The 26,972-nt window shown below is 34.1% G+C and overlaps 1 protein-coding gene across 4 annotated transcripts in view; it reads right to left on the reverse strand.

The window, feature by feature from the left end:
• ADK (adenosine kinase) overlaps window positions 1-26,972 on the reverse strand; it is a 493,701-nt gene that overhangs the window by 144,205 nt on the left and 322,524 nt on the right. The window lies entirely within an intron of this gene.

A 26,972-nucleotide genomic window follows, 5' to 3' on the forward strand; every position in this document is an offset into this window, starting at 1 on the left:
GGTCCTACAGCTTATGTGTGATGGAGTTTGAATTTAAGTGACTCCAGAGATAATTACCCTAGTTTTAGTAGATAACAGAGAAGAAAAGAGCAAAAAGATACTTTTAGTGGGAGAAGGGGAGTAGGAGAGTTGTTTTTAAGAACAGGGAAAGTTTGAGCATTTCTGCTCTTCAATGAAGGATCTACTGGAGAAACAGAAGAATGAAGAAGCAAGAGAGGGAGGATAATTAGAGCAAGGAACCAGAGGAAGTAGGGAAATGGGAACGAGAAGAGGAGAAGAGCTACCTTATGTTAGAAATAACCATCAAAGTGTAAAGGAAACTTTTAAAAGTTACAAAAGAGCTATTGAAATATTCACTTATAACTGAGGGACTAACCACTGCTATCTTGCAAACTCAAAGAGTTTAAAGAGAAACAAGATTTTTTTTCTATTATTTTCAAACTTCAAAATGAATATTAAAAGAACACTAAAAAATTAATTTTCTGGCAGGAGTCATGTGTACTGGGATCCACCTTTGAAGGGTTTCTTGCCCTTACAAATTCTGAAATATTAAGAGAATTTTATACTATAATTGTCTCTTACTAAAGTATTGCTAATGAAATTCTAATAAAAACATTTTCCTATCACAGTAACATAAAATTTTCTCATCATTTAAAAATTCTAAACCATTAATTCTTTACCAATATTCAACTGTTCTAAAAGGAAACACGTCTTAGTCTTAGGTAACATCATTTAATGTTTTCATCTTACTTTTTAAACCAAATACCATGTCACTTGCAAACTATGAGCATCCAAGCTGCTTTGCTATTTATGTCACTTGGAGAATTAAAATGAACAGTTTCTATAGCATCTTGTCTCCATAGTAATATGTATGTACTTGCTTTTTAGTCTTTCATTTAATGAGGAGAGTTTAAAGCTCCCCCCTCCCCCTATTTCTCCCCAAACTGTTTCAGCATGAAATAAAAACCTCCCAGAGCTAGCATTCTGCCAGCTGTGGATTAACCACAGACAGCCATAGAATGGTCTACATAAATAGTAACCTGGTCAAATAATTAGGCTTCTCACCAACTTCAGACTGAAAATTTGATCTGTGCTAAAATACATCTGATTGTAATTTAAGGTACAGAACAGTATGCCCCAGAGTCTAAATCTGGCCTCATTCCAAATGTGTGTATGTTGTATGTGTGTTTTACTTTAAAATGCAACATAAGAGGATTGTGATGTGGACAGTAGAACTTCCATTTTCTTAATTTTACAAAGAATACACAAAAAAACATCAGCTTTTAATTGAGGCAAATTCACAATTTAAATTAATTCCATTTTTGAATGGTTTCTTGTTTTTCTTTAAGTAAATATTTAGTATTTAAACAATTTAGGATTTGTGCTCTCTTAGAGTGTAAAGACTTAAAATTGATGCCAACCATAATTTTTCTTTCTAGATTTATACCCTTTGCTAGGCCACACGTTCCAGACCATCATATCACCAAAACAACACTATTATAAAAAAATTTTTTTTTCAAGTAACAGGTTTGTAATAAAAACAGGCCAATAGTTTATAGACCTGTAGTTTAGAAAAATACTCTATATTATCAACAAAAGTCTTGTAATTTTCAAAATAGGGATCTCAGTAGATACAAGAGTTAGCCCTGCTACTCTTTGGCCCTAGGACCAACGAAAAGCAAAGGAGAGTCTAACACTTAGAGATTGGATAATATTAATCAGAATTGAGGGTGAAGTGAGACAATTTTATCCACTAAAATGGAAACTGAAACAGAAAAAAAAGGCAGGAGTAGGAGGAAAGGGGAAAGACCAAGACAGAGCCGAAGAACCATTTTTATCAGAGCCAGACTTAAAGCTTGGAAATCTCAAGTATGTAGATTTGTCATTCAGCCACTCTGAGGATTTCTCAGGGTAGTTTAAACATGGGGGAATGTAAGTAATTGAAATATTTAAAATACTAAAAGAAAAGAAAAGAAAAGAAACTGCTCATTTCAAATCACATCAAAAACAAAATACCCAGGAATAAACTTAACCAAGGAGGTAAAAGACCTACACTCTGAAAACTATAAAACACTGATGAAGGAAACTGAAGATAATACAAAAAAATGGAAAGATAGTCTGTGCTCATGGATTAGAATAATTAAAATCGTCAAAATGCCCATACTACCCAAAGCAATCTACAGATTCATTGCAATCTCTGTCAAACAACCCAAGGCACTTTCCACAGAACTAGAACAAATAATCCTAAAATTTATATGGAACTACAAAAGACCCCAAATTGCCAAAGCAATCTTGAGAAAGAAGAAGAGAGCAGGAGGAATCATGATCCCTGTCTTCAGACTATACTACAAAGCTACAGTCATCAACAGTATGGTACCAGCACAAAAACAGACACATAGATCAATGGAACAGCATAGAGGGCCCAGAAAGAAACCCACACACTTATGGTTAATTAACCTATGACAAAGGAGGCAAGAATATACAGTGGAGAAAAGACAGTCTCTTCAATGAGTGGTGCTGGGAAAACTGGACAGCTATATGTAAAAGAATGAAATTAGAACATACTCTAACACTGTATACAAAAATAAACTCAAAACAGATTAACCTAAATGTAAGACTGGATACCATAAAACTCCTAGAGAAAAACAAAGGCAGAATACTCTTTGACATAAATCACTGCAATATTTTTTGGGTTTGTCTCCTAAAGAAAAGGAAATAAAAGCAGAAGTAAACAAATGGGAATTAACTAAACTTAAAAGCTTTAATACAGCAAAGGAAACCATTGACAAAACAGAAAGACAACCTACTGAATGGAAGAAGTTTGCAAATGATATTACTGATAAGGGGTTAATATCCAAAATGTTATATAAAGAGCTCATACAGCTCAATATCAAAAAGATAAGCAATCCGATTTAAAAAATGGGCAGAAGATGTGAATAGACATTTTTCTAATGAAGATATACAGACCTACAGGCACATGAAAAGATGCTCAATACTGCAAATTATTAGAGAAGTGCAAATCGAAACCACAGTGAGATATCACCTCACATCTGTCAATATGGCTATCATCAAAAAGTCTACAAATAACAAATATTGGCAAGGATGTGGAGGAAAGGAAGACTTGTATACTGTTGGTGGGAATGTAAATTAGTACAGCCACTATGGAAAACAGTATGGAGGTTCCTCAAAAAACTAAAAATACAATTACCATATGACCCTGCAATTCCAGAGCTGGATATATATCCAAAGAAAACAAAAACACTAATTCAAAAAGATAAATGCACCCCAATGTTCACAGCAGCATTATTTACAATAGCTAAGATATGAAAGCAACCTAAGTGTCCATCAACTGATGAATGGATAAAGAAGATTACTCAGCCATAAAAAGGAGTGAAATTCTGCCATTTGCAACAATGTGGACAGACCAAGTGAGAATTATACTTAGTGAAATAAGTCAGACAGAGAAAGACAAATATTCTATGTTATCACTTATATATGGAATCTAAAAAATAAAATGAATGTAATAACAAAACAGACTTGCAGATATAAAAACACAACAGTGATTACTGGTGGGGAAATGGAAGGGGGCAAGACAGGGATATGGGATTAAGAGATACAATCTACTATGTATAAAATATATAGGCAAGTACATATTGTACATCACAGGGAAATACTGCCATTGTTTTGTAGTAACTTTAAACAAAGTATAATCTATTAAAATATAGAATCACTATGTTGTACACCTGAAACTAATGTAATATTGTAAATCAACTATATTTCAGTTAAAAAAGTAAAATACATAAAATATAAAAAAAAGAAACGTGGTAGTAACTTGATGATGAAGAAAGGTTGGTGAAATTAATATATTAATACCACTGATGGGGAGTGAAACTGACACTTTTTCCAGAAAATAAGTTGAAAATACACACGAGGAGCTATAAACAAATTCATATTCTTTGACCCAATATGAATAGACTTCTGAGAGTCTACCTTAAGGAAATAATCCAAAATATGGAAAATATTCATTTAGGAACATATCAGTATACTATTTATCTGACTGAAAACCTAGGAACAATATATTCAATAATAGAAGAATAAATAGTCAAGTAAGAATTGGCATATATACCCGTTCTAAATCTGGCTACTGATCATTTATTTATTTTTTTAAAAAATATTTATTATTTATAAATTCTTTACTTATTTATAGCTCTGCATTTATTGGGTGTTTCCTTATGCCAGGCACTGTGGTAAACACTTTACAGCCTATCTTTCTTTTTCACATATCTATGGTCTTTAAGAGGTGGGAGCTATTGTTTGTTTCTTTTTTTTTGTCCGCGCCACATGGCATGTGGGATCTTAGTTTCCCAACCAGGGATTAAACCCACACCCCCTGCATTGGAAGTGCAGAGTCTTCACCACTGGACCGCCAGGGAAGTCCCTGGCTATTGATCATTTAAAATGTGGCTAGTGCAACTGAAAACCTGAATTTCAAATTTTATTTAATTGTAATTTAAATGTAAAAAGCCACATGTAGCCAATGAGCACATGGAATGTGGTTAGTGTGACTGTGGAACTGAATTTTAATTTAATTTAATTGAAAAAAAATTCAAAATGGAAGGAATGTAAAATATTTTTCTGCTAAACACAATTTTATTGTTTTGGTAGGCTACACTTCATTTTGACTGTTGACAATTTAGTGACTGAGCTGTGTTATAAATGTAAAACAGACACCAATTTCAAAGACTTAGTATAAAAAAAGAATGTTAAAATGTAATTAATTTTATATGATTACATGTTGAAATGAGGATTATTTTAGATATCTGAAGTTAAATAAAATATATTGTTAACATTAACTTTAGCTGTTTCTTTTTACTTTTTTTTTTTTAAAAAAAGGATACATTTTTTTTTTTTAATTTTTATTTATTTATTTATTTATGGCTGCACTGGGTCTTCGTTTCTGTTTGAGGGCTTTCTCCAGTTGCGGCAAGTGGGGGCCACTCTTCATCGCGGTGCGCGGGCCTCTCACTGTCGCGGCCTCTCGTTGCGGAGCACAGGCTCCAGACGCGCAGGCTCAGTAATTGTGGCTCACGGGCCTAGTTGCTCCGTGGCATGTGGGATCTTCCCAGACCAGGGCTCGAACCCGTGTCCCCTGCATTGGCAGGCAGATTCTCAACCACTGCGCCACCAGGGAAGCCCTCTTTTTACTTTTTTAATGTTGCTACTAGAAAATTTAAAATTGTTTATGTGGCTTGTTTTATATTTCCATTGGATAGTGCTATTCTAGAGAATACTTTGAAGATAATAAAAGTGATGATTATTAAAACTAAGTGGCAAAGTGGAAAATGTTTATAATACACAAATGTTAAATGAAACATAAGATATACAAGTAGTATGTACAAAATATGGTTATAAACTATATCATATCAATAGGAAAAGAAAACTGGGAGAGAATATACCAAAAGCAAAAATGGTTAAATTTCAGTAGAAAAATTATGGATAATTTTAATATTTTTATTTTTCAAATTTCAGTGAAGTGGTTTGATTACTCTCTGATATAAATTATTTAAAAGATAAAAATATTTTGTTCACTTGAATTAAATCTCTGTTCAAAGAAAAGATGTTTATAAATAGTGAGAAGTTTAGTTCAAAAAACAAGAGTAAGAACAGATCAGGAGCTGGGAGTAAGTCTATTATTTCTTCAAGTAGATAGACGGCTTAAAAAGGAACAAACTAAATATGAAGTGACTTTAGTAAATATAAACCACTATTCATAGAGGCAAAAGAGAAAATAAAGAAGAATGTATAGTAACAGGAAAATATTTGGACAACTAGAGAACCCCACTAAACCTAGACTATCACTGATGAGGGATGGCTGAGAGTACCAGATGGTGTATCTCAAGATGTACCACAGTTGTCTATTCTAAAGAACATAATTATTATGTCTTCCATGCCATAACGAAGGTGCCATAGTAATACTAGTCAAGACAACGGGTCGAGAGAAAGAATAAATTAGAAGCCAAAAATAACAAATACAAAAACCATATAGCAAGTTTTCTTCTCTTTAATGAGTCCTACATGTTTTGCAAATCTCTCATAGAGTATAAAATCTATTTCCTTGTAGGAGTGTGAGGATCAAATATGAATTTTTTTTTTTTTTTGGCTGCGTTGGGTCTTTGTTGCTGTGTGTGGGCTTTCTCTACTTGCGGTGAGCATGGGCTACTCTTTGTTGAGGTTTGCGGGCTTCTCATCGCGGTGGCTTCTCTTGTTGCAGAGCACGGGCTCTAGGCATGCGGGCTTCAGCAGTTGTGGCTCACGGGCTCCAGAGCGCAGGCTCAGCAGTTGTGGCACATGGGCTTAATCGCTCCGTGGCATGCAGGATCTTCCCGGACCAGGGCTTGAACCTGTGTCTCCTGCATTGGCAGGCAATTCTTAACCACTGTGCCACCAGGGAAGCCCCAAATGTGAATTATTATAAAACATACTTCCTATTTGCTTGTAAGGAAAATGACTTTGACAAACATTAAGATAATGTATAAATTGTTTACTATTACAATGTTACGATATGCACTACTTCATAGCAATGACAGCAAAAGAATACTACAAGAAGAAAGCCAGAACAAATATACTAGTGATGCTGTAATGCTTATGTTACCACTGACTGAACATAATGCATCAATGGAATAGGATAATTCATCTAGATCTTCCTGCCTGCGTGGCTCCTTTTGGAAGCATCAATGAAATCACCTATTCCACATATATTTTAATCTTTTTCAGGATTAAAAAACCTGCAATCTTACCTATACCATGAACATAGATGTCAGCTTTTCTTCCATCCGAAATAAACACCTCAAAAAGCATGTAATAGGAGGCAGCAAGACATAGTAGAAAGAAGATGGGTTTTAGGGGTCATACAAGAGGATATTTATCACAGCTTTGCTGAAAGTAAAAGGGAGTGTGAGGCATTCTGGGAGTCTATTTCTAGGGGAAAAGATATGGAAAATGTGATGAATGCACACTATTATATAAAGATTTAAAGTAATATATTAGAAACATATACATCATATTGTATATAGTTCATCCTTTTATATGTTATGTATAATGTACACACATGTGCGCATACCTAAAACATCATGATACACTTTTCAAGGATGCAGGACACATATCAAACACATTGGAGTACCCATGGTGGGGAGAAGAATAGGATTAGGGATCAGGAATGATAGGAAAAACTAAAATAGTAAGAGAGGAGCCATACCTAAGCCAAATAATAATAATCCGTCAGGATCTGAGATGGATTCACTCAATTCTCAGCACCACAGAGTTTAAACAAACTAGTATACTTATTTTTAACAGTTTTGTCAGTCTTGGTACTTATTAGATACATGACTTGTGCTATGTAACTTCCCTACGTCTCATTGTTCTCATCTAAAAAAATGGGAATAGTAATGGCTATTAAGGTTGGTGCGAAAATTAAATGAATGCTTAATACAATGCCTGGTACGTAGCATGCACTCCATACATATTAACACTGTATTAACATTATTTCTGTAGTAATATCAAGAGCATTAGAACGTTTTGTTTTTCCATTAATGTTGAGTTCTATGTTATAGCTCTTAGTTCTAATGCTTATCAAAATTATGCTTTTTAACTTGAATATAGAGCTTGGTATTTCCTTTGAAATACAAATACATAAAACAAGATCCATCATTCCCTTTCCAAAAGCTCTCCCTGTCTCCTCTCTCTCCTTGATTTAATCATCCTATATCCTGCCGACAGATTAATCACCCTAATCACTCTTCTTTTACTAGTAAATTAAATCCAAATGCCTCACACCCCAGCATTCAAAGCTCTCCACAACAGTACTCCAATGTACAGAGCATACCAGCTGTAACCTCTATTACTCTACAATGTATGTCCTTGCTTCAGTGATACAGAATGATTTGCTTCCCCCCAAATAAATCTTCTGAGTCTTTATGTTGTTTCTTCTATCTGAAATATCCACTACCTCCACCTGTTGGAATTTCACCCCTCCATCAAGGTCCACTTAAAATCGAACTTTCATCCCACAAAGTCTTACTGCATTCCCACCAACAGATGTACTCGTTCTTCTCTGAACTTCCATAATATGTATTATGAAATAAATAACCAAGGGTATTTATTTTATTAATATAAGCAACTTGCATTTGTCTTACCTCCCAAACTTCATTGTAACCTTAAGGGCAAGAGTACTTTTTATTTTTATGTTTGTTACAGCACAAAGAGCAGTGTACAGTGTACAGATAATTTAAAAATATCTGATTAAATTCTTATTGAGATTCTACATAAATTCCCATGTAACTAAAATGCTATTTTGTTTTTGTTATTTTTCTTTTCTTTTTTAATTTTTATTGGAGTATAGTTGATTTACAATGTTTTGTTAGTTTCAGGTGTACAGTAAAGTGAATCAGTTATACATGTATATATATATATCCACTTTTTAAGATTCTTTTCCCATATAGGTCATTACAGAGTATTGAGTAGAGTTCCCTGTGCTATACAGTAGGTCCTTATTAGTTATCTATCTTATATATAGTAGTGTGTATATGTCAATCCCAATCTCCCAATTTATCCCTCCCCCCTTTCCCCCTGGTAACCCTATGTTTGTTTTCTACATCTGTGACTCCATGAAATGCTATTTTGGGGAAAAAAAAAAAAAAAGGACTGCTGCATTTTCACATGTTAAAGGAAGAGTATATTTATTTTAGAGTTGGATAACTCTCTAGCTCAAAGAATCTGAACTTTCTCAGTTCACAGCACCCTTAGTGAATAAGTAACTTTAACATGGTGCCCTAAGAGATACCTAACAGTTCTATTTTTTGTAACAGTCAGGTCTGAACAACTTAGTAAGTACTGATAATCTTAACAACTTAATACCTGGTTTGAAAAAATAATGTATATAAATTGAAAAAAAATTTTTTTTACTTCATTCAAAAATCACCACAACGCTTACTAATGGGATATGGTGCTGATGATGGGCACTGCACAACTCTTCAAGCCTTGGATTCTAACTGAATAGTGCAACCCTCATTTCCTGTTCTGCACTGATTTTCAGGATTTTTTTTTTTTAATCACAGCAACCATTCCCAAAGATAGGACATCATCCCAAAGGAATGCATCACAATCTGATATTGAAGATATGCATTACCCTGATATATAAAATACCCTATGGAACTCTTGTGAGTTTGTTGCAGGACCGTGGGGTGTCTCAGTGTACAGTCTGGGAACTGTGGCTCTAGTTGAAGAAAATACTGTGATAAGCGTTTTTATTTGAGAGACCTAAAGCCCTTCTTGGGCATGATTCAGAGTATTTAGAAAATGTCAGTAATTTACTCTGCATGAGACAACAGAAGTAAATCAGAGTATAAGGGTGGCATTCTGGAGAGCAGAGGTAAGAGGATTTTATGAAGAGATGGACCCCAATTAGATGATAGCAATGGGATACCCTGAAGGTAAAATATGGCCAATGAAAAACTGCCTTTGGCTGGGATGCCCTAACAACTTTGGTAATGCTGATACCTAGTAAACAATTTTAATTTGTTTCTTATCCTATATAATGTTATAACCTCTCTCCATTAACTTAAACCTTCCATAAAAATTAGTTCTTCACTTCCCAAATATGTACAAACAATTTTGTGTCCTGCTCAATGAAGTTTGAATCTAAGAATTATTAACTCTTTGTCCCCAAATCAAATGTCCTATCAATTATATCTTTAGAAATTCTTACAACTATACTCTTTCCCATTAATATGTATACAACATTAGTATTAATCTTCCATTAATACAACCCTCATTTGCCTTGTAAACATTACTGTAACAGTTTCCTGTTTTGGCTAAGTTCCTTTGCTCAAAAACCTTAAATGGCTCATTTCCTAAACAATACATCTCAAATTCCTGACATGGCATCAAAAACCCTGTAATTATGACAGTAATCTATCTTGTCTACATTTTCTCTGATGATCCACCTTCAAGAAACTTTTACACTGACCACACAGATTCTATAAGCACAAATATTCTATAAGCACAAATTCTATATTTCCCTATATTCTATATTTCCCTATTCTATATTTCCCTATATCTTCTCCTTTGCGGGCCATATTTATTCACTCTGTAGAATCTGTTCTTCACCTTCCACTTGGACAACAAAAGCAAAGATTGCCAAATGTTTTCTGTTAAAGGCCCAATAGTAGGTATTTTAGATTTGTGGGTCATATGATCTCTACTGCAACCACCCAACTCTGCTGTTTTAGTACTAAAGTGGGTATATACAATACATAAAAGCATGAGCATGACTGTGTTCCAATAAAACTTTATTCACAAGAACAGTCAGTGAGCCAAATCTGGCCCAGGTGACATATTCTGCTGACCCATGAACTGAAGGAAAAGAAGGAAATACATACTACCAAGTAAAAATACCACTCAGATAAAAGGAATATTGAAGAGAAAAATTAACAGGAAATCCAATATAGTATAATGACAGTTAGCTTCCTTAAAAGAATAAAGAGCATGAAGAAATTGAATGTCAAAGTGGGCTTAGAGCAGAGAAAACAATATACAGTTGATCCTTGAACAACAAGAGTTTTAACAGCACAGATCAACTTATACGTGGATTTTTTTCCAATAAATACATGTGAAAGTACTGCATGATCCCCAGTTGGTTGAATCCATGGATACATATGCATGCATGTGGAGGGTTGATCGTAAAGTGATATGCAGGTTTTTAAAAAAAATTTTTTATTGGAGTATAGTTGATTATATGCAGGTTTTTGACTACATGGGTTGGCACCACTAAACTCCCACATTGCTCAAGAGTAAACTGTAATTATATTTCCTCATGTCCTCCCCTGAAATAAGAACACAGACTATTTTGAGGCTAGCACTAAATCAACACAAGTTACTTACACTTGAGTAGAAGACTCAATTTCCAAGGGATACAAGTTATCTTGTTTTCGTAGTTGCTGCTCTCTACCTCCACCCCTCAACCCCACTCAATGCTTCTCCCTAGGTGCCTCTGAGATAACTGTTGAAAACAGACCCTCTAGTCGCCATAAGCTAGGCAGAAACACATATAATTTTTATACCCTGAGTGTTCTTCTCTGTTGGAGAAACAAAAATTGCCAAGTGGTAGAAAGCTAACCAATTTTTTGAAGACTTTTTTTTTTTTTTTTTTGTGGCCACCGCACGTGGCATGTGACATCTTAGTTCCCTGACCAGGGCTCAAACCCACATCCCCTGCATTGGAAACACTGAGTCTTAACCACTGGACGGCCAGGGAAGTCCCTTTGAAGACTTTTTTGAACTTTCAGAAATGAATCATTATCATGGTAGAACCACAGGGTTCACAAACCAGACAACTGTGGACTAGAATTAAAATATATGCCTTCTTTGATGTATTGCAGAGAATCCTCTTTTAACTCAAGCTCTGGCCTGCTTTTTGGCAAATTATTGAAACAAACACCTGCTCTTCCTGCATTTTTAATAAGTGGCACAAATGAAGCTATGTTTCTTTGTTGTTATTTTTATGTATAATGACAACTGGAGTAGTATTTCCCCTAAAATATCTAAAATAGTAGGAGATAATAGAGCAGCATGTCATAGCTTAAAAAAAAAGTGACTGGACTAGAAATTCAGGATTTCAAATGCTGGTCTAGGTTTTGGACAAGCTACCTTGAAATACTTGAGTGATATATTTAATCTTGATGAACTTCAGTTTCTTCATGACGGGAGAATGGGTGGATGATCTTGAGAAGCCCCTCCATCTCAAAAATTCTGGAATTCAGTTAGGTTTTAAGTTAACTGATTTTTTTTCCCAATTGAGGTGAAATTTACATAAAACAAAACTAATCATTTTACGGTGAACAATTTCATGTCATGTGGTCATATTCATAATGTTGTACAACCATCACCTCTATCTAGTTCAAAAGCATTTTCATCACCCCCAAAAAGAAACCCCATAGCCATTAAGAAGTTACTCCACATTGCCCCTAGCTCCTGGCAACTACCAATCTGTTTTCTGTTTCTGTGGATTTACCTATTCTGGATATTTCAAATAAATGGAATCATACATTATGTGATCTTTTATGCCTGGCTTCTTTCACTTAGCATAATATTTTTGAAGTTCATTCATATTGTAGTACATAGTAGATTTATTCCTTTTTATGGTCGAATAATATTGCATTGCATGGATATACCACAGTGTGTTTATCTATCTGGCTATGGACGTTTTTCTTGTTTCCATATCTGATTTTTTTTCCTGTGGATTAAAGTTAATACAATTGTACATTCATGCTGTGGTGGTAACAACTTTCACATTATTTGTTTGACTGCTTTTCTCAGTTGACTCTTTCATGATACAAACACAAAGGTACAATCCAAAGGACACTTACCTTTATAATAGTTTTAAACAAGTGTGAAGAACAAATTTTGAGTATTAAACAAGATATTTGAATATGGATCAACTTGAATATATTTTCATTAAAGAAAATATTTCTACTTTTCAACACTGTCTCATTTTGATGATTTTTAAAATAATTTTGGAAGCAATAAATAACATAAAAAACATGTACATATCAAAGTTGTACTTTAAAAAAGGTCTGAAAGGATATTCTGAGGGAGAGTGTCCCTTTTATCCAGAAATTGACAACTCTTAGTGAGCCACAAATGCAACTTATAACTTGTGATTCATGTAACTAATTAATTGAGGATATAGTGAAAAATTAACAAATACAAAATTCTGTCTAAGATGGAAAAGTTTATGAAATACATAAACCAGGCTCTGAAAGAGAAGGAATAGAGAACACAAGTGATCTGTAAGAAACTACACTGAGATGGTTGTTCTTTTGGATCATATTTTATCTTGAAGTGATCTTTTAGTTGTTACTTAATGTAATGCAAAGTAGTGATTTCTCTCCCTTACTGCTGGACACAGTTGTTTTAAATCTGAGCTCAAAAATGGAGAAAATGCAACTATGCAAAAATAAACCATTGCTTGTTTATTTCTATAAAAGTATTACTTTATAAATGGAAAATGACTAAGCTGAAAGCTATTGCTTTATCATTCTGAGTGGTCAGTGTTTCTGTTTTTGATAAAAGCCAAATTTCAAACCATTTTCTGTGACATAGAAAAGAGCTAAACTGTCAGTAAATGCACTTATATTGACTCTGACATTTTCTTCTTAGGTGCTTCCAGCATGTCGAAAGGAGAGGATTGCTTTTAGACTTGAATAATTTCTTTATTGCTGAAGCCAACCCTGATTGCTGCCAGATTACTATCTATCCACTCATAACAGTAGCACAAGAAGTCAAAAAGGTACAGATAGCCCTTACTGCTAGATATGAAAGCTTCAGGACATTAGAAGCTTTGGATGTTAATTATCTTATTTTACAGATATCACTTATACATTACTTGTCTTCTGGCTGTTATTGTTACATGATTTGATATAATTTTTAAAATAAGAAAACTGACTAAAATGCATATTTAACACTGATATAGGACAGCAGTTCTCAAAGTGTAATTCTCAAATCAGCAGCTTCAGTATCACCTGGGACTTCCTAAAAATGCAAATTCTTGGTCCTACCCCAGACCTACTGAAAGAGAAAGTGTGGGACGGACACAGCAAACTGTGTTTTCACAAGCCCTCTAGGTGATTTTGATGCATGTTGAAGTATGAAAACCACTGATTTAGAATAATGAAATGCCTACTCATTACCCTTAAGACTTTTATTCCATCACAGAGCAACTCAAAATCTTTATGAAGATGGCAAAAAGGGGGGGCCGCCACAAAATATAAAACTTGGCTGTAGTGGAGGAAAAAGGGTTGTGTTTCTTTGTTCCAAGAGGTAGCACTGATATTATCTAGATTAAAAAAAAATCAGAATTAGTTTCCCTGCAGCTATGGCATTGGCCTGAACACATCCTGCTATTATCTGATTTATATATTGGGCATCTGAGTAACTTCCCATGAAAACAGGGTTCTGCAGTTAAAAATATTTGATCTATAAACCCATTCTGCAGATATGGAAAATAGAGCCCAGAGAGATTGCTCTATTTGCCTAAGGTCATACAACTAATGATGTGAGGAGGCACTTGCACTCCAGTCTACTGACTTGTATGTCTGCTTACTTGTTTATACACTCCACAATTCATGTTCCACAATTAATGAGGCAACTTTGAAAAAAAAGGATGAGGGAAAATATAACTCAGAACAGGTTAAGACTGGGTGGGAATGGACCTAGAGACTGTCATACAGAGTGAAGTAAGTCAGAAAGAGAAAAACAAATACCATATGCTAACACATATATATGGAATCTTTAAAAAAAGAGGTTCTGAAGAACCTAGGGGCAGGACAGGAATAAAGATGCAGATGTAGAGAATGGACTTGAGGACATGGGGAGGGGGAAGGGTAAGTTGGGACGAAGTGAGAGAGTGGCATGGACATATATACACTACCAAATGTAAAATCGATAGCTAGTGGGAAGCAGCCGCACAGCACAGGGAGATCAGCTCGGTGCTTAGTCTTTCATTGAAGAATGCACTGATAAATAGACTGAACTTGCTATTGAGGAGTTGTTGAGGACAGCATAGTCTCCTGTATTAATCAGTGTTCAATATGTTAAGCACCACATGAGAATATTTTAGAAAGTGGCTATTAAAAAGAATGCTTAAACTATAAAATAACTACAAGTAAAAGGAGAAAAATCACCAAATTCCACTGCAAGATTTTCTTATATTCATGCCCCACCTCCATTTCACCATGAGGCCTTGTGGAGAGCAAAGGTAGTTTGAGAGAAAATGTTGGGTAAGGAGAAGAAAGCTGGTAACTGGTCCTCAGGTCAATCTAAAACCACTGTCAGAAAGATGATACCCACCCTAAATATGAAAATATTTAATAGGTATCCAGGTAGATCAGAGGAGGAATTTAAAAGCACAAAAATTTGAAGGGGCACTCTATGAAATGCATACTTTCTAAGGGAGAAAAGAGGCAAAAAAAGAAGCCCCTTTGGCAATTGAGTCATGAAGAGAATAAGAATCAAAAGGGGCAAAATTTAGGGTTTTGAAAGAGAGCACAAAGTAGGAGAACTCACAATTCCTAACCCCTTCACAAAACAAACCCATTGAAAACAACTCCTGCCCCCCCAACCCCCAAACAAATCCACTAATAAATCTGCACTTTGACATACTGATGGAAGAGGACACTATTACACCAGGAGTTATTTAAAGCACCATAATAACACACACATGCTCTCTCTTTGAATAAGAGACAGAGTAACAGATAGCTAGCAAACATCAGAAGTGAAAATCAACACATTTCAACTAAGGAAAATTCCACAAAGGAAAACCAACCATGAAACAAAAGAAAATAACAATTTAGTACCACAAATGGAATTAAGTATACTCAAGTAAGCATCTGAAGATATGAAAACTTACCATAAATCTGAAATTCAAAAACTTAAGAACAGAAATAAACAAAACAACAAAAAAGACTGGATTGAACTCAGAATGAAAAAGGAAGACAAAGATAGGTTTCTCAAGAAAGAATAAACTCAAATGAAAATGTAATAACGGACACCAAAAAAAAAAAAGACAGGAAAGTAAAAGAGAATGAAAATGAAATAATAAGGAAGTAAAAAGAGGCAGAGGAAAATAATGGAAAAGGAAGACAGAAAAAGGAGGAATAACATTCATATTGTTTGAGTCCCTAAAAAAATAATACAAGTGGACAGAATTAATATTTAAAACTATAGTCCCAGAAAACTTTTGAAAAATAAGAAAGGACCTGATTCTAGACATTGAAAGAGCCCATCGGATAGCTGGGAAAATTAAAAACCACCAATGAGCAACCTAGAGATATATCAGAGTAAAACCATTAGATTTCAAGAATAAAGACAAAATCTTCCAAACATCCAGTCAAATAACTTAAAGGCAAGATAATTAGAGTGGTATGAGACTTTTCAAAACTAACATGTAAAGCAAGGCAACAATAGAACAGCAAATTTTTAAAATCTCAATGAAATAAAGAGTCAATCAAGGATTTTTATATCCAGCTAAGCTGTCCCTTAAATATATTAAGACTACAGAAAAACTGTTTCAACACACAGAATTTAGGGAATTCTGTACCCATGAGTCTTTCTGAAAAATTTTTTAGAGGAAGAGTTTTAAAATGGGGGTGAACATTAAAAATATATACATGTACATCTATAACTAAAACAAAAACAGGAATAAATATAAAAGACTAAAGTACACATTTTATATGTTGGGAGAAAGTAGAAATAATGTAACTAACAAAGGGAAGAAAAGAGAGAGAAGGAAACAGAATAAGCTCAACACAGGCAATAGATGAGAGTTACAGGATACCAATAAAACCAGATAAACCAGATAGTAACAGGTTAAATAAAATAAGAGGACTCGGAAAAGAACATGAGAAAATGTGTAAGTATAACAGTAACCACTAAAACCAAAATATAAATAAATTCAATAAATACACACAAAACATTTAATTTTTAATTTACAAACAAAGTTTTGTTTTTTTTCATAGGCAAACTTAATAAGTGAACTGAGTAATAACATTCAAAAAAGTCATTTCTTCTCTCTAGGCAGGACTACACACACTCAATGAGCAACAAACACCATTGTTTCTGGCAAATAGTAGGTGATTCATAAATGTATGTGGAAATGAGATAGATCATTGTTTTTGGCAAATGTTAACAGTATGTTATTATTTTAATTGAAAAATGCTGCCAAAAGCAATGCCATATTTTGCTCTGATCAAATAGAATATTACCCATCTCCAACCATAAAATATTATTGATTCTTAAATACTTATTTAAATGGATTAGGTCATTAAAAGTCAAAGATTAAGGAAAACTTCATTTATTATAGCTATTTCTAACTATTGACAGACTTTAATGAGAGATAATTGAAAGATATGGAGTTGGTTTTAAGATAGCATTTCTGATGCCAGAGTATAGACATTTCCTACAGTCTCTTGTCAAAAATTACCTCAAAATAATAAAGAGAATGAGAAACTAAAACAAAACACCTTTGTAAATAAAACTAGAAGATACTGGCAATTATGGGTTATAATATCTAAAGCCAGAAAGTATACAGAGAAGTAGTACCTAGATTAGCAGAGTAAAGAAAGCTAAAGTATAAATGCTGGCAGAGATTCCAACAAGAAACAAGCTGATTCATCCTAAGAACCCTGTGAAGTTCAGGAAGTGGTAGTACCATTTATCTAGTGGGGCTGAAAAATTGGGGAGATGATTAAGAGCTGAACTTTCAGGTTCCCATTCACACCCCATAGAGCCAAATATCTTTCCTGATTTCCTCCATTATCTCTGAAGGACAATGGAGAGAAGGTATGCTAGGAAAGAACTGGAAAGGCTTCAAGTTCAGGAACTCCAAGCATAAAGGAAGATAGGATTCAGGATGAAGTGCTATGCTGAAATCAGGCCAAGGTGAAGGTGGTTATGTGAAAATCTATACACTAAATTGTCAGCCCTTCAGACACTTTTCCTGGCTAGCATTCAGGCTCAAGTTCACCCAAACAGAAAACTGGAGGATCCAATCTACTCTGGAGAAACTAAATAGCCCTGGAAAGACACAAATTACCTCTCCCATGAAAAAGCTGTCTTTTATTCCAATACTCTAAGAAGGTCAAAACGTCCCATCTTGTGCAAAGTCTAATGAGGTATTTAATGCATCACTCCTAAATATAAATGGACAACCAGGATTACCAGATACTTGAGAAGAGTCTCCAACAAAAAGTAAAGATATAAAAAAGGAATTCCAATGAACAGAAAAAATGGGGGAAAAAAATCAAGAGAAAAAGAATGAGAATAGTAAAGGGTCATTCCAGGAAGTCAAATTTCTATCACAAATTGCAAAAAGAAAGAATAGAAAAATTGTAGGAAGGAAATTTTAAAAGAAATTACATTTTAAAATTCACCAGAACTTTCTTATTGCCTAGATTTATAGGAACCAGTAAGTTAACACAATGAATTAAAAGAGACCTATGCCATTACTACTTATCAGGAAATTTTAGAAAACCAGAGATAAAGATAGATTATAAATGCTTTTAGAGAAAAATCAGATCACATACAATAGCTTAGGAAACAAATGAACTGAGACTTCTCAAAAACAACATTTGAGGTTAGAATATAATAGAGCAATTATTTCAACATTCAAAATGAAATATTCTTTCTAGAATTCCATATGCAGCCAAACTATTAATCTAGAGTGAGAGTAAATGGTAGAGATTGAAATATTAGGTCTCCAAGTATTTATCTCCCTTGTATTTTTCTCAGAAAGTTAACAGAGAATGTGTGTCTTTCAAACAAGAATTTAACTAAGGAAGAACTCACAGGATTCTAGAAACTAAGGATTCAACACAGATCAGAGATGAAAGGAATTTCAGGATGAGAGTGAAGGAAAAGTAAAAGCTTGAAGCAGAGAAATGAAGGGCCTCAGAAGGAAGGTCTTCAGGAAAAAAAGAAAAAAGAAAGTAAAAAATTATTACTACCTTCTTTAAAATATGAAGTATATAGGGTAAAAAGGAAAGAGGTCAAGTATTTTGAAGCAAATCTTTGAATGTAAAAATGTTTATAAAGGCAAGATGGCAAAATCTTAGTAATTGTTGAACCTTAGTAATGGGTAGACGTGGATTCATTATAGAACTTTTGCAATTTTGTGTGTATCTTTGAAAACTTTTGTAATAAAATGAAAATTTAAGGAAATGGAATGCACCAAATGAAATGACATTTTATTTACTTAACAAACACTCAATTGAGTATCTTCTGTCTACCAGGCACTGTGAAAAAATGCACTGTATGATCTTTATCTCAGATTAGAACTATCAAGACTTTTATAAATAGCTTAAGTAGTAAAGAAATGTTTTTTCCTTATGCTCATTTTAAGCTGACACAGTAATATTTAACTGATAAAAGCTTACTATTAGAATCCTATGAGGTCATTATTTTGGTGACTCAATGTGTCATATTTTTGAAATAAAAAGAAGACATTACATTGTATAGAAGTATACAATTCCTGTAAGTAACAAGTAAAAATTAAAATAGCCACAGATCTACGGGTGCAAATCTGATTGAATATCTGATATCTCAGGGTGTACAATACTACTTCTATCCTGCGAAGCTATCTGTGAGTTAACAGAGAAAAATCAACAGAATTCTCAAGCTAGAGGAAGCTTTGAGGATCACCTTGTTCAACCCTACCAGCAGAAAACTAAGACAACTAAGACAAAGATGAACTGAGTGACATGCCCAAGGATAAAACAAAAACAAAAAACTCTGTTATTAGGCAGAGATGAATGGTAATGAAATCTTTGGACTTTTGGATCATTTAAATTAGGAGATCTAGGCTGAGACACTAGATCAAAGATGTTTTTCCTCTTATTTACTAGCACTATGAAAATAATTTTAACTATTAGGCTCTGAAGCTTTGTTCTAATTTTGGCAATGTATTCTGGAGATCACATACTGCATAGGGATATAATATCTCTGGTACCATCTAGATATAAAGAGAGAATGTAAAAAGACAAAAAGACTGCATTCTCAACTGCAATTTTCTTCTATATAATTTGTGGCTTTGGTAAATCTCTGACAATATTTTGTGGGTTAACATAGTTCTATACTATCATTAATTATATAACATATACCATATGTTGAACTTATTCAAAGTTACTATGTAAGTATCTTTTCAGAAACACATTGATAAAATCAGTATTGCAATGCATGCATAAAGATTTTATTTTGTCAACCATTTTTATCTAATTTGGAAAATCTTTTCTAACACATTAAAAATGCTTATTTTCTTCCTTATTGAAATATTTTCCAAATATAGATGCTATGAATTTGAAAAGAAGGAATAAAGGGAAGGAATTCTTAAGTATAGAGATTATGATTGGAAAAATGATTCATTTTCAGAATAATTGGTTAAATGCTCTAACATGTTCAAAAATATGGGTTAAAACATTATTATAATAAGATAACATTAATGTGGGCCATTTGTGTTCCAAGAAACTTATAAAAACTCAAATCATTTTATATGATTTTTAAAGAGTCTCTTAGAAGAGCATTTCAAACCCCAGTATATTATTCCTATTTACACAAGACTTTTTCCTGCCTGAACTTTGGTGGTCTCAGTAAGTTATATATATAAGGTGTGTGTTAGGTCTAAAAAAGTAGAATCTGTGAATTCCATTTTGACAGAGTAAAATGTAAATAGGTTTAATTCTGTGAGTCAGCATTTAGTAGTTATGCACAGAACTTAGGTTGAGCCATCATACTGTGATCCAATTGGAGAATAATCGGAAAAGTATCCTATCCTGTTCTGATTCTGGCACAATAATAGCAGCATTTTCAGGACTAGATGTATCCCTGTTTCAAAGTATGACTTAGGAAACAGAATGCTATCAAAAATGGGATGCTTACAGAAAATGAAGTCTTAAAATCAGAATTTAATTCAAATCTAAACATTCTGAAGATTATTTTCATATACATTTACACACACACATACACACACACACACATTCTAATCCACTGGATGTACTACATGTATCTGTACCCTTCCCCAACTCATTATCCCAGCTGGCAATGTCTCCTTTCAGCATTTCTCTAATCTTTATCCAAAATTCATGAACTTCCTTTACTGATGCTAATTCATTGAATTTCTCGGAGTAGTATTATTTTGACACTTATAAACTCTCTGCTAAGTATATCCTTACCTGTTTCTTGAGCTGAAAGCTACGTTTTATATTGTAGAACTCAGTATCTGATTGAAAACATATCTAAGCATATAAGCAGTGTTCTATATGAACTTTCTATATGAACTTCTAGCATAAAATGTATAATTACCTTGTTTTTGAGTCAAACTACTACACTGTGAACTCCTCAGTGGCAGTCCAGTCTTATAGTCTTACCCTTTCTTGGCAAAGATCCAGGTTATAACAACAACAGCAGCAGCAGCAACTCTACTTTTTAAAACACTTATAAGTGCTCCAAATATATTAACTCATTTAATCATTACTAAAACTCTAGGAGATAGGTACTATACTTACCCTATTTGATATTTGAGGAGACTAAGGCACAGACGCCACTGACATCAGAAGACTGTCCTGTGCTACAGTGAATCAGGGTATAAACCTGGACAGTTATAGAGATTAGCCACTTTACCACAGCACCTACATGTTCAATACTATCTGTTGAACAAAGCTAAACACTGAATCCCAGTTAGATAAATTAAATGCCTTTAATGTTTTAAAAGGCCAGTTTTCATTAGCATTTAGACGTGAAATGAAAAACATTTTTTGGATTCCTCCATTTCCAGTATCGGAAGTTTGGAAAATTATTTTTAAAAAGTTACCAAGAGGGAAATATCTTTGCCATATAAACATGATTTCTAAAAATATAACTCATAAAAGTTACAAAAGTATATTTAGTGTATTAATTTATTATTATAATTGCTACCATATTTGAAAATGTATTTTTTACCTTGTAGGTTATTCATCCACTCTTGGTTTTGAAAAAATAACAAACTTACAGAAAAAGTTGAGAGAATAGCAATGAACACTCTTACAGCATCTGTATTTACCAACTGCAACATGTTTGACACAGGGCTTTTTTTTCTCCCTGAACTGCTGGCAAATAAGTTCCAAACATCATGACCCTTAAGTCCTTTAGTATTTATCTCCTTAAAGACCAAAGACATTTTCCTATATAAACACAAAATATAACGGTGATACAATAATATTATCTAATATGCAGTCCATACCTAACATTTTTCAACCATCTCAAAAATGTTCTTTGCAGCAAGTTCCTTCCTTCCACTGAAAAATTTTTGATGCAGGTTCAATCAAGAATCAACTATTGGGGGCTTCCCTGGTGGCGCAGTGGTTGAGAACCTGCCTGCTAATGCAGGGACACGGGTTCGAGCCCTGGTCTGGGAAGATCCCACATGCCGCGGAGCAACTAGGCCCGTGAGCCACAACTACTGAGCCTGCGCGTCTGGAGCCTGTGCTCCGCAAAAAGAGAGGCCGCGATAGTGAGAGGCCCGCGCACCGCGATGAAGAGTGGCCCCCGCTTGCCGCGACTAGAGAAAGCCCTCGCACAGAAACGAAGACCCAACACAGCCAAAAATAAATTACTTAATTAAAAATAAAATAACAAATGTTCAAGTACAATTGGTGTCTAAAAAAAAAAAAGAATTCCCCCACCCTTGGTATCTAATCAAGTTCCTTTCTTAAAAAAAAAAAAAAAAAAAGAATCAACTATTGAATTTGCTTGTCAAGTCTCTTCAGTGTCCCTTATTCTGAAAAACTCCTACCCTCTGCCCTGTGTCTTTCACGAGAGTGGCATTTTTGAGATTCTAGGCCATTGTCTTATGGAATGCTCCACAGTCAAAACCGGTCTGATACTTCAGTGTTCTAGGCGATGTAGAAGGTGATGTTTTGTACTTCTCACTGTGTGCCTTGGGAAACACATTAAGTTATTATTAAAGATGTTATACTGAATCACGTGGTTAGGATAACTCCCTAATCTTTATATAAGGTTCCCTTTCTAATTGATTATATTTAATGACTAAAACTCCTGGTTGGTTAAAAATATATGATTTTTAGATAAGCCAAATAATATGCTGACTGTGAAAGATAATTTTCTGTTAGAGCTTCAATATACTTTTTTAACTGTTCTACTATTTCTTGCAATTTTCTCTTTGGAACTTCCCTTACTTTCATTATTTCAAAAATATGTAAGAGTTATTAATCCTAATTTTGACAACATTTAGAAATATAAAAATTTAAAAATCTTTTCCTTTATGTTTTTTTGTATCTTCCTCAAGAAGTCATTCCTCTATAAAACTCTTACAGGAAAACATATGCAGAACACTCTATGACATAAATCACAGCAAGATCCTTTTTGACCTCCTAGAGAAATGGAAATAAAAACAAAAATAAATAAATGGGACCTAATGAAACTTAAAAGCTTTAGCACAGCAAAGGAAACCATAAACAAGATGAAAAGACAACCCTCAGAATGGGAGAAAATATTTGCAAATGAAGCAACTGACAAAGGATTAATCTCCAAAATTTACAAGCAGCTCATGCAGCTCAATATCAAAAAAACAAACCACCCAATCCAAAAATGGGCAGAAGACCTAAATAGACATTTCTCCAAAGAAGATATACAGATTGCCAACAAACACAATGAAAGGATGCTCAACATCACTAATCATTAGAGAAATGTAAATCAAAACTACAATGAGGTATTACCTCACACTGGTCACAATGGCCATCATCAAAAAATCTACAAACAATAAATGCTGGAGAGGGTGTGGAGAAAAGGGAACCCTCTTGTACTCTTGGTGGGAATGTAAATTGATACAGTCACTATGGAGAACAGTATAGGGGTTCCTTAAAAAACTAAAAATAGAACTACCATACGACCCAGCAATCCCACTACTGGGCATATACCCTGAGAAAATCATAATTCAAGAAGAGTCATGTACCACAATGTTCACTGCAGCTCTATTTACAATAGCCAGGACATGGAAGCAACCTAAGTGTCCATCGACAGATGAACGGATAAAGAAGATGTGGCACATATATACAATGGAATATTACTCAGCCATAAAAAGAAACGAAATTGAATTATTTGTAGTGAGGTGGATGGACCTAGGGTCTGTCATACAGAGTGAAGTAAGTCAGAAAGAGAAAAACAAATACAGTATGCTAACACATATATATGGAATCTTTAAAACAACAACAACAAAAACTGGTTCTGAAGAACCCAGGGACAGCACAGGAATAAAGATGCAGATGTAGAGAATGGACTTGAGGACACAGGGAGGGGGAAGGGTAAGCTGGGACGAAGTGAGAGAGTGGCATGGACATATATACACTACCAAATGTAAAATAGATAGCTAGTGGGAAGCAGCAGCATAGCACAGGGAGATCAGCTCGGTGCTTTGTGAACACCTAGATGGGTGGGATAGGGAGGATGGGTGGGATAGGGAGGATGGGAGGGAGACGCAAGAGGGAGGAGATATGGGGATATATGTATATGTATAGCTGATTCACTTTGTTATAAAGCAGAAACTAACACACCATTGTAAAGCAATTATACTCCAATAAAGATGTTAAAAAAAAAAGTCATTCTTTATCCACAAAGTCATAAAGGTAGTCTTCAATGTTACCTTCTAGAAGCTCTGCTGTTTTAACTTAAATATTTAGATCGACAATCCACTTGAAATTGTTTTCTGTGTTTGTTGTAGAAACAGGAATTCAGTTTCATTTTTTATGAAAAAATAATTATCCCAGCAACAGTTATTGAATATCAACCATTTCCTCACCAAGCTGCAATGCCAGCTCTTTCATAAATCAAGGTACTATGTATGAGGGGGTCTATCTCTGTCCTCTCTATCCTATTCCAATGTTCTGCCTCTGTGCCAATACCCAATAGTTTGGGTATATGGTAGGCTATGTCACACCTCCCCTCACTGTCTTTCTTCAGGAGTATCTTTATTTTTTTGGCTTTTGCTATTCCATAAAACTTATGGTAAAGTTCCCCAAAACATTTTAATTTTGATGGTAATGGCACTGACTCTATGGCTCACTGTAGGAAGAACTGACCTTTTTAATGACATTAAAATTTTCAGTTTATGAATGGTATAAGACTAAGGTATTTGATATTAGACTTAAAATTTTAGTGGGCAAAAATAAGAGTACTTCCATAATAGCTGTAAGTGATTAAAAAACTATGGCAAACTTTCCCTAGATATCATCAAGACTTAACAGAAAAGAAATCTAATATAAAGTGCTTGAGGAGAGTGGTAAGAATACAAGTTAGAAACATAAAACAGTAGAACAGAAAAATAGTTAAAAAAGTATTTCGAGATAACAGCATTCCCCCTACACGAAACTTCTATTCATCTTCTCTCAATAAGCCACAGTAACAACAAGCAATGCAAATAAAATACATGACCATGTCTTCAGTATTACCAGGGCACAGAATAAATAGTAATAGTAGAACTTAACTTTACTGGTGTACCTGTAAAGTAGTTGAAAAATTGCTAAATTGTACCTTTGATAAACAAATTAATCAGTGAAAGTACAGTGTATATATGCACAGTTCTTTATGTCTTTAGCCTTATAGTATCTAAAAAAAGTACTGTTTGCCGCCTTATTTAAGTTAGCTCCTTTCTTCCCTAGTAAAGGTACAGTAAGTTAAAAAATAATCCTCTGGTGAACCAGTAAAAACATCAAGCTACTTAGAGAATTGGAATATGGGACAGAATCAGTTTGATCTCATTAATTCAACAAATGTTTATTAGATAGAAACTAAGTAGTGAACACTAACAGAGGTTCTTGGAATTCAGTGGTGAACAAATCATACCAAATCCCTTTATTATTGATGTTTTCATTCTATCGGATGGAGACAGACAACAAACAAATAAACCAAGAAATACATAACACCAGATGGTAGAAAAATGAAACTGGGTAAAGGAAAAGAGTTACCCATGAAGAGAGAAGAAATATATGTGAGTGTGCAGACTCTTCAAAGCATCATCTAAAAGCTGCAAGATAATGAAGCAATGGCCATCCCCTCCTCAAGGAAAGAAACTCCTTAGTTAAAGAAATTTATTTCTGATTAAATTACCAGGTAAGTATAAATGAAATGACAAAATCTTTGAACATAAAAGAACTAGGGGAATACAGTGTCTAGTGACTTTCTGAAGAAATCACTGAGAATAAACTTTAGCAAACTAGAGATGACCTGACTACTATTATGAAAAGCTTGGCAATGAATGTTGATTCTTTTTAACTGTTAAGAATAAGACCAAAAATTTTGGGTGGATGAGTGGTTACGGTTATAGATCAGAATGTAAATGTTATAAAACCTGATGCATGCATGCTCTCTCTTCCTCTCAGTAATTGAGAGAACTGTGAGAAACAATGATATTAACTAAGATTTCCTCTTCTTTCAAAGTCAGGGGTCAAGGAGATTCGGAAAAGCTGATAAACCATGTAATTGTAGTCTAAGTATACTTAAAAATACAAAGAAGAAGAAAAAAAAAACACTGTGTAAAAAAAGAGAATGTGGAATTTCTAAGAAGCAACAGTTAATATACAAAAAAAAAACTTAATTATTTTATATGAAGTTACAGATCACAAGGGAATCATTAGAATAAAAATACAAGCCTTAAAAATTTATGGAAAACACACACAAACAAACCAAACCAGGGTGGAAGTAGGGGGGTTAGGGAGAAGGAAAAAAGACCATATGAAAGGTAAAAACAAAAAAACCCTCATAAACAGAAAGCATAATATAAAATTACAGAACTCATCCCCAAAATATCTGCTTTAACTATATATTTTACATAATAAACATGACTGATTCATACAACAAGAGTGAATCTTAAATGCATTTTGCTAAGTGAAGAAGCCAAATCCAACAGGCTATATATTTATGAATCCATTTAAGTGACATTCTAGAAAATACCAAACTATAGAGAAAGAAAAACAGATTCATGCTTTCCAGGAGTTGAATGGGGGAAGGGATTATTTATAAAGGAGCCATACTTTTGAATTTTTAGGGTGATAGATTTGTTCTGTCTCTATTCTGAACAGAATAGAGAACCCACAAACAAACTCATGTATATGGTCAAATGATTTTTGACAAAGGTGCCAAGTCTACACAACAGGGAAAGGATGGTCTCTTCAATAAATGGCAATGGGAAAACTGGATTGACACATGCGAAAGAACAAAGTTGGACTTTTACCTTAAACCGTATATAAAGTAACTCAAAATGGATTGAAGACCTGAATACAAGACCTGAAAGTACAAAACTACTATAGGAAAACATGGGGGAAAGCTTCACGACATTGAATTTGGTAATGATTTCTTGCATATGACACAAAAAGCGC

This window comes from Balaenoptera musculus, chromosome 16, assembly GCF_009873245.2.
Source record: "Balaenoptera musculus isolate JJ_BM4_2016_0621 chromosome 16, mBalMus1.pri.v3, whole genome shotgun sequence".
In the NCBI taxonomy this organism is placed as follows: domain Eukaryota; kingdom Metazoa; phylum Chordata; class Mammalia; order Artiodactyla; family Balaenopteridae; genus Balaenoptera; species Balaenoptera musculus.